The 7,687-nt window shown below is 43.0% G+C and overlaps 1 pseudogene; it reads right to left on the reverse strand.

Moving 5' to 3' along the window:
• Nucleotides 1-528: 528 nt before the first annotated feature.
• Nucleotides 529-1,220, reverse strand: LOC130136050 (uncharacterized; annotated as a pseudogene).
• Nucleotides 1,221-7,687: the final 6,467 nt, after the last annotated feature.

Below are 7,687 nucleotides of genomic sequence, written 5' to 3' on the forward strand. Positions count from 1 at the left end.
AAGTGAAAAGTCAAGAATCGGAGGCATTGGAGCCAAATAGCATGCATCCTTTGTGGTCGACTTTGCTATCAGGACAATAACTTAACAAATGCGACCGATATGGCTAGCGTGGCCACAGCAAGCGGAATAAGTCAAGCTTTGCTAAGCAAAAGTTATTGTGCGAAGACACATCTTTGCGGCATTGAAAAATACCCCTATGAGAAAGAAAAGCTTGACTTGGCAATGTGCCGCCGACCTTGTAACATGATCACCGTGGCGCTAACTCAGACGGGAATAAGGCACTCAGATGAACACCGTCGAGTGGTGGAGATGGATTTATTTTACTACAAGTGCACGCAGTGCATGGGATGCATGGGTGCATCTGGTGCGAACTGAACCCGGTGCACTAGGTTGCCTTAGGAAAGGAGGCTAACACAGTATGAAGAGATATGCAGAATCAAGTAATAATCCTAATATCACTTAACACTTTCCTTCTCTCTAAGGAAATTTCTAAACCGCCTTAATCTCCATAGCTGGCACTATCTTCACTTCTTTGTTCTTATTCACATCCTTGACCTACTCTTCAGTCTCAAAGGCAGAGACAGGGAAGGTCCTGAACAGCCCAGCAGGAGTCTTGAAGGTGATCTTCCCAGTGGGTGGATCATCCACATAGATGTCGCTCAGGGTCACCCACACCCAGAGCCCCTTGGCCTTCACACGAGTCGTGCTTCTTGGTCTTGCCCTGCTCAACGTAGGCTGTGATCTCGGGTGCATAAGACGCTAGCTTCCCAATCTTCTCAAACTTGTGGTGGTCTTCTTCTTCAGCTTGAGCCACACAGACCCAGTCTCCTTCACATACCCACATTCCTCCATGTCCTTCAATGGGAGCAACCCATTGTGCAACCCCATCTCCTTGAGCAAGAACTTGGAATTCTCTTAGCACATCTTGTTGGGAATGCGCATCAGAAGCCCAATACCTTCATCTGGAGGAGATCGTCAAGAGGGAGCTCAAGTTCGAACTTGTCAACATATCTAGTTGGACCCACTTTCACTCAAAAGCTTAAACCAATGAATTATGGGCCAACTAGGATATATTAACTGCTCAACACCACATCAATTATCGGATGTGAGATTTTTTTTTAACACAACTCATACGTATATTTCAATAATTTCCCCCTCACGTGTGAGCTCAGTGTTAGATTTGCTCCCCCTTAATTTAGGTTACCAGACCAACTGTCCATGGTTACTTCTCGTCAGACCAACCGTGATGGCAATTTTCACTCGAAACAAGCGTTGATCATGGGAATGCACAGCAGAAGTTCGATACCTTCACCTGGGGAGATCGTCAAGAGGGATCTAAAGTTCGAGCTTGTCAACATATTCGGTTGAACCCACTTTCACTCAAAATCTTAAGCCAATGGGTTATAGGCCAATTAGGATATATTAACTGCTCAACACCATATTAATTATATGATGTGGAACTTTTTTTTAACATAACTCACACGTTTATCTCAACGTATCTCATTCCCACGGTAGAACTCAACTTGTGCTCTGATTTCCATTGTGAGTGGGGACATCTTCTGATTTTCTTTACTTGTCTTTCTCTTCTTTCCACTCTGAGTTCTTTCTTCGAGAGTTCTTTCGTCAAAGGTATTTGGGTGCTCTCCGAAGTGTATCCTAGAGCAAATGTTAAGATAAGGGGAATATCACTGGCTTTTTGACTCTTCCCTCTTTCATCCGTTGACTAAGATGGGACATCAGCGGAGCGAAATCGAAAAGAACAAAAGGGAACAAATTCGTTTACACCTATCATCTTAGGACCCACCAAATTTTAGCATTCTGAAACGAGGTTAAAAACCTTGGGGGTACTGCCGAGCAATAAACAAAAGCAAACTAGCACGGTTTGCTTCATGTTGAGCTGATAGATCTCTATCTCCAACACTGGAGAGTCTCTAACCAGAAAAGGACTCTGAACCACCTTCGGCTCCAATTATGCCAAGACTAACCTCATCACCTCCTGTTTCACCAGTTTTATCCCGTCGAAAATCTTTCACCAAACGCTGCGTTTCAGATTTTATTAAAGGAGATTAGGGTCTTGAATCAAGCTCGGACAGAGAATGTCAAATGCGTTTATTAAGCCCAACTTATGCCACACAATTTAGTTCGGTAATACACTAAACTCGACAATACTAACAATGAGATGACAACTTGCAAATGCCGAGACCAAGTTATGTCGGAATCTGATCAACGACACAATTAATATATGACATTGCAATTCAAGGTATGCCAGAATCTAATCAATGACGTGACTTGAGAGAATATAGCTGGAATCTAATCAACAGCTATATTCCAAGTACAACGCCGGAATTTAATCGACGACGCTGAACTGATGACACAACATTGGAATTTAATCAACAATGTTGGACCTGAGAAAGACTCTCGCCGGAATTGAATCTACGACGTGGAATCTGAAAGCTATAACTACGACTACTCCTAATGTGCTAAAAGTAAAGATAAATAAAAGATGTGTTGTGTTGTGCGGAGATCTCCTCTACGTCGAAAATTCTTGAGTATTTATAGAGCAGCCTAATAACTGTCGATCGGCTACTTCTCCTTGAAAGTTGTTTTCCACTTCCTTACATTTCGCACTTTAATCGCTTCCTGACTTGTCGATGTTGCTTACGCCCCTTGGGCATCACGTAATAGCTAATTTTCTTCCACGTGTCTCCTTATTTCCTGCTGTTTCCCACGTTTCACTAATTAGCTTCCTTGATCTTCACGCCCACGGTGATGTCTTTACCTTTCGACACGTGAAAATGAATTTCTTTACCATGTAACACCACGTGCTTAATTCATCGACATCACATGGAAAGCTCGTGATCTTGAACTTGTCGACGTCACTTGCAAGGCTCATAATCTTGGACTTATCGACGTTATGTGCAAGGCTCGTGATTTTGGACTTGTCAACCTGTCGACACTTCTATGACGTGTCCTGTCGATAACTGCTCCAAATCTTCTGGGCCTGACTCACGACCTTTCTTCGGATTCATGCTATGTGGGCCTTTTTTTTTGTCCTTTGTGACTTGCAATCAGCCCGCTCTCACCAGGGTTAATTTTGGATGTCAACATATGCCCCCTTTTAAAAGGAATAAATTTGAATTTATTTCTTTTAAAGATATACCTTATCCGTGTACGAATCCCCAGGCGATGATCATGCCTTTCTGTCCCCTGACGTCCTTTCGAGTAGCCAATATGAATTTTTCATCCAAAATTCTTTGGACACGTCACCTTGTATTTTCTTCAAACAGTCGCGGCTTTTCGAATCATCTTCTTCATCTTGTATTTTCGCAAGAGCTTTGTTTTACCATTGCGTCTTCTTCTTAAAACCCTAAAAATCCTTTCTTGAACCTTTTCCGATCTCGATCCATCATTTTTCATGGCGTCCAAAAAGTCTGAATATTTTGCTAGCAACTACATCGCGGCTTTTGACAAGTTCAAAGAAGATCCGCACGTTGATAATTGCTCTTTCCTTTTATTGAAAGCTGTCGAGGATGAAGCCAACTGTTTCTCTCTGGGCCCCAGTTTCATGGACCATCTTAATATTCCCGTGAATCTCCAATTCCATTTCCCGTATAAGCACAATGAGACTTTGGCACTGCAACATTCTTCCATCATGGATGTATGGTCCACCGGGTCTTCTCGATTTCGAGGTTTCCCTTCTTACGAAGAGGATTTTCACAGATGGTTTATTCGCTTGAAGGGCGATCAAGAAACTCAACTTTTATGGACGGCTGCTGGGATTGACGTCGCTCTCGAGGTCAGTATGTCATCTTATGACCTGGAACGCGGTCTATTGGGCTCCGCCATCACTTTTTGGTCCTCTTCCAGCAATTGTTTCTTTTTCCCTTGGGAACACATGTCCATCACTATGCTCGATGTATTTGCTATAGCGGGTTTTGAACTGGTCGGTTATGTTGTCAAGGATTTGCCTGTACTGCCCACTCCTTTCATTTATGAGGATGTTCTGGCATACAACAACTTTTTATCTCGATTTTACCGAACTTCGGGTCCCGTTACCCAGGACAAGCGTCTTCTTTTCTTGCTTTTTTGGCTATCAAAATATGTGTTCTTTAGTCCCGCCCTTAAAGTTTGCAAAGACTATCTGCAAATTGCCGCAGCCTTAGCCACAGGAAAACGACTTGCATTGGCCCCTCTTGTTCTTGCAGTTTTGTACAGAGGCTTTACTTACGCCTCTCGGGCAATGAAGTTTGGGGATTCTGGAACCATCTCGGGCACTTTTTGGATACTTCAGGTGTGGATGGCTCTGTATTTCCCTTCCCTTTTTAGTAGAGGTGATCGTCATCTTCCCCATTTGTCTCTGCAAGGGTATAGAAGACCTTTACCTTTACCTCTGGGCTGTCGATTGCTGAGCCGTGGCTCTCGACATATTGCTTCTCAAGCGCCTCCTTTTATCTTCTATCTTCGAGCCGTTCTTGAACTGAACCATGACCAAGTCATTTTCTTTTAAATATGGCTATGGAGAATTTGATTATTTATTCGATCCGGCTCGATTCAATTTCTTTAGGCCTTTTTGGATTTGTGCCTTGTCTGCAGTAGATCTTCCCATATGGATTCATTAAAGGGTCGATTCTATCTTGGATTTGAGGTATATTCTCCACAATATCGTGCTAGGCAATTTGGACTCTGGCAAGCAATTCCCATGCCAATTTCTTATTCAATGGGCTTCTCGGAAGGAACCAAGAAGAAAGAATACTCCCTCAAGAATCGAAGTCCGCTGCTCCATTGTATTGAAATTGCCAACACAATGCGCACTTGTTACAGTGCAGACCTTCCTAATGGTTTCAAAGTCCATCCAAGACACCTTGCTGAATGGCAAACTTGGTAGTATTCTTTTGCATTTGAAAGTGCATACGAAGAGGCCCTTCAGTTTGCGATTGATCGTGTGAAGCGGAATAGCTCTAAGAAGCCGATTACCCAAGGTATGGGTACTATCACTTTACGTTCCTTTTCTGTTTCAGTCTAGTGCATTTCCTAACTTTCTCATTCTTTGACCCAGAAACAGAAGAGGATTTTGACACAGATGGTGTCGATGCTGCTGAAAATCCTACTAATGGTAAGCCTCTATCTTTCTTTCTCTGTGTCAGCCCACTTTATCCTTTCCTTTATATTGATTTGTTACTTATAAGGTCTTGCTCCCCTTCGCATCATCTCTAGACTGAATGAAGAAGATACGTTGGAAGAAATTGTATCATTGTTGAAAAAGAAAAGGAAGAAGTCTTCTCCTCCTTCTCCAAGAAAGAAGTGTAGAACTTTGTCTATCGAGCCATCTACTGAGCCGGCTACACACAATATGGCCTCTTCAGAACTCCTTACTTCTTTTGATAAAAGTCAAGGAGATAGCATCTTTGTTCCCAGAATCCGGGATCCCGTCATTGTCTTGGCATCAACTGGTCTTTACTCTGTCAAGCGGGTCAGCAACATTTCAATTTCATCGACTGACATTTCCAGTACAATACCAGCCTCAGCCGACTTGGTGTCTTCCGTTCCCTATGTTACCAAATCAATGGCATCTTCAGCATAAATCACCATCCGACTTAGTTCATCCACTATTGTAACCCTTGGTAAGCTTTTGTTTTGACTGGCGCTTACTGCTTGTCTAGTTTATTTGGTTTATTTATTCTCCTTTTCTTTTCAGTTGAACCAGCAATTGTTCCTATTCCTCCACTTGTTTGAACTGTTCCAATCCTTGATTCCACTATAGAAACCACTGTTGCTCTTAATCCGGCTGGATGTGAGACAGCTATGCCTGAGACAGGTACATGTCTTTCAAACATTACTTTGTCTTCAATTCTTATTTAACCCTGATACTGAGATATCATTCCGGTTTTATAGCATGTGGTCCATTGACAAGTGTCGTGGTCCAACAAACCACTACTCCAGCCACTGTGGTCAATCCTTCCACAGCTTCACCGTCGATGTCCACTCCAATGCTCATAGTCTCGACTTCCACAACTAATCCTGCCGAGGCCTTATCATCGACACCTATCTTATCAACTCCTTTGCCTGACCATCAGTCGGCCACTTCATCTGCCGCATATCTGGGCAAGGCAATGCACGCCATAGACGAAGCTGAATTTATTTTGGCGTTTAATCCATACGACTTGTCGCCTCACTCTGGCCAATCAAAACTAGCTATAATCAAGAAGAAAATGGAGCTGACGCGCTTTTTAGACTTCTCTATAGGAGGACTTGCGAGGATGTCGTATGATGCTACAGCCTTGGAGCAATTCAAACTCCTCATCAATTGCCTTGGAAATGATAACGTTGAAGTTGGGTCTATTCTTCCTCCAGCACTCAGGGAGCAACTCAAGACTTTCTCCCAAGAATTCCAATCTATGTTTAATAAATACCAACAACTCCTAGGCCAAGTACAAGAGACGGCCATTCTGCAGAAATACATGAAAAGCTAGCTGACACTGTGAAGGAGGCTAGTGAGGAGGTAAATACCCGTCGCGAGTCTCGTCGGGTTATTACAGACAAAATAGGTGTCCTTGTCGAAAAAGAGAAACGTTTTGCTACAACCCTTGAAGAGACTCGTCGACGGCGGGAGATGAAGCTCCGCCAACAGGCAGAGGTCAAACAAGAATCACGTCATCACGTCGAGTGAAACCAAAAGAGCATATGCGAGTGTTGAACCTTGCAGTGGAATAGCGTTAGAATAGAAATGCATGTATTTTCTGAAATGAGTAGATTAGATTCTCAACTACTCTTGCTCCAACGAGGGGTTCACGATTTTTTGTTTGGCATACCTCCTTCTCCTTAATAAAATACTTTTATTTTCCTTGGATGTCCACGTATGCCACGATTACTCAGAAACAACTTTGATAATGGATCCCGAGCCTTACGCCTTCGTTCATGTGCACGTTGTCAGTTAGTGGGCCTAACTAATCGACTAAATAGACTAGTATAAATGCCTGGTAGCCATAGTCGATCTTCTTTATTCGACCCATCACAATGGCTAACCTTTCTTTTTCCCCAATCAATACTGAAGCTATTCTTCGCCTGAATTGTTTGGAGAACCTTCGGAATTTTGAACGACAAGGGCGCTTCTCCCTATCCTTTATGGATTATGATGCGGAAGCTCGTCATGTGACCTTAGGCCTGCATCTCAAATTAACCCCTCCGCCATCCATTTTTACCGAGCACTTTCCACGTTATTATAAGGAGATTCTTCCCATAAGTCAAACCCGACTTAGCATCTCGACTTGGGTGTCACCGAACTCTCGTTTCAACTCGTATCCATGCTATGACGAACAATTCTCTCGGTGGTACCAAAGGATGAAGCAAGAGATGTCGGTCATCTGGAAGGCGGCGAAAATAGAGGAGGCTTTATTACTAAGCTGTCTTTCTATAGATCCTGTTGAATATGGGCTCATCGGAGCTCTTTGCTATCTCTGGTCATCATCAACGAATTGCTTTTTTCTGCCCCCTGGTCCGATAACCATTACCTTGCTTGATATGTGGTCACTGACTGGCCTATCGCCTTTTGTGGAATTCTATAATTAGAAGTCGTAGTTATGTCTATATTTTTATGGTACATCTTTCGTTGATCTCTCATTCCATGCCTTCATCAAAGAGTTTAGCAAATCAAATGGACCAGTAACTCCTCAAGAACATGTTGCATTCC

Source organism: Syzygium oleosum, unplaced genomic scaffold, assembly GCF_021117445.2.
Source record: "Syzygium oleosum isolate NSW1041296 unplaced genomic scaffold, Sole_v2.1 Sole_v2.41, whole genome shotgun sequence".
Taxonomy (NCBI): Eukaryota; Viridiplantae; Streptophyta; class Magnoliopsida; order Myrtales; family Myrtaceae; genus Syzygium; species Syzygium oleosum.